The following is a 1,715-nucleotide window of genomic DNA, read 5'->3' on the forward strand; positions in this document are numbered from 1 at the left end:
TGCTTGATGATGATAGCTTCATCTGCTCCAATCTCTGCCTCTTCCATCACGTATCCACTGTAGCTACCTCCTGTGGTGGTTGAGCAGAGTCAGAGTCAAGCCATCTCTCCAAGGATCTTCTTTTCTGACCGAGATCTTCTTTTCCATTTTTGGGTATAGAAAAGTCAAGATCTCTTCACCAAATCTTACCATAAGTGATGAGAATCTTAGCCACAGCATACTTTTAGTTTTCTTTTTTTTGCCATCATTGTAATGGTCTTGCCACTAGCTTCTTCTTCTTTCTGATAGCTTGCTTTAGCTTCCATATTTCTTCTGTGAAATGACCGAAAGCTTGAAGAAAGAAGAGAGAGAAGAGAGAAATTGAAATGCTTTTAGTTGAATTAAGAGAGAGAAATGAAGTGAATTAAATTTCTGGATACCCATGCCTAGAAACGTGTAACACACTTAAGACAATCAAATCACTTTTTCACTTTCTCTTTCCTATTTCCAATGTCTGCATTAACTCCACTTGATAAAATTTGAATTCCACCAAATGAAAGAGGTGGTATCCGTGGAAGCATGCATGTTTCCCTCTTTCTCATTTTTTCAATTTGGACCAAGCTAGTAGATCTCTTTAAAGAGGATTTTGGGCTAACAGTAATCAATTTTGGCCCACCTTGTGTAATAATAATTTAGCCATATATTATAAATATTTTCTTGCACAAGGCTGATTTTACTGGGCTTGTTTACCAAGATATTGGCCCAATTAACAAAACTTTATTTCAGCCACCATAATCACAACAATTTAACACCAAGGCTGAAAATTAGCATCTCATTTGGCTTGTTATTTTTTTTTCTTTTCGGCCCAACACAAATCTATACAACAAAATTATTAATTTAGCAATTGTAACTATGAAGATCAAATTAAAAATTTTGTGATTAATTATTTTAATAATATTTGATCATCATTAATTTAATTTTGAATTTTCCAAACTCATTACATACATCTCTTCTATCAGCGTGGGCTATATGTATTATTTAACAAAAAAATATTGGCTACGATGAGAGTCAAAAGTATAAAAATGATTTTGGATTGATATAAAATAAAATTTTATAGATGATATTTACAGTATATAAGTTACTAATCTAACGATAGGTTTTATAAAAGAAAAAAGAAGGTTAAAGGATCATCAAAATTTATTATTTTTGGCTATTATTTATCTATTAGTATTTAAAAATATGGAACAAAATAGGTTGTTAGATTACTACTTTAACGGACTAATAGAATTAGACTAAAGGAATTGAGTTGATGGCTAAATGATGACCAAAAACAATAAATTTTAATAGTTCTCTAATATTTTTCAAAAAAAAGTTACACTCATGAAAAAAAATTGTTGAACAGTATAAAATTTAGTTAAATTTATATTGGTTTTATTAACACTGGGTAAGTGCAAAAACATAGTATGCCTAGTTGGGCCAGTGGCCAGCACCTTTTGGTGACACTTGTTTTTATTTTAAAAATTTATGAAATGAAAAATATAAACCCAAAAAAGTTTTGTGAAATATGTTTTTTTGGTATATTGATAATTGAAAATAAGAATTAACTTCTAAAATGATATTTAAACTTTTTACTATCAAAATTGCAAAAATTATTTTTGTTATGAAAAATGTGTTGGTATTTTTGCAGGTTATGGAGGAGTGGGGTGATTTACCGGGCGATAGAGGGAGCCAAGCAC

This window comes from Arachis ipaensis, chromosome B06 (genome assembly GCF_000816755.2).
Source record: "Arachis ipaensis cultivar K30076 chromosome B06, Araip1.1, whole genome shotgun sequence".
Lineage (NCBI taxonomy): Eukaryota > Viridiplantae > Streptophyta > Magnoliopsida > Fabales > Fabaceae > Arachis > Arachis ipaensis.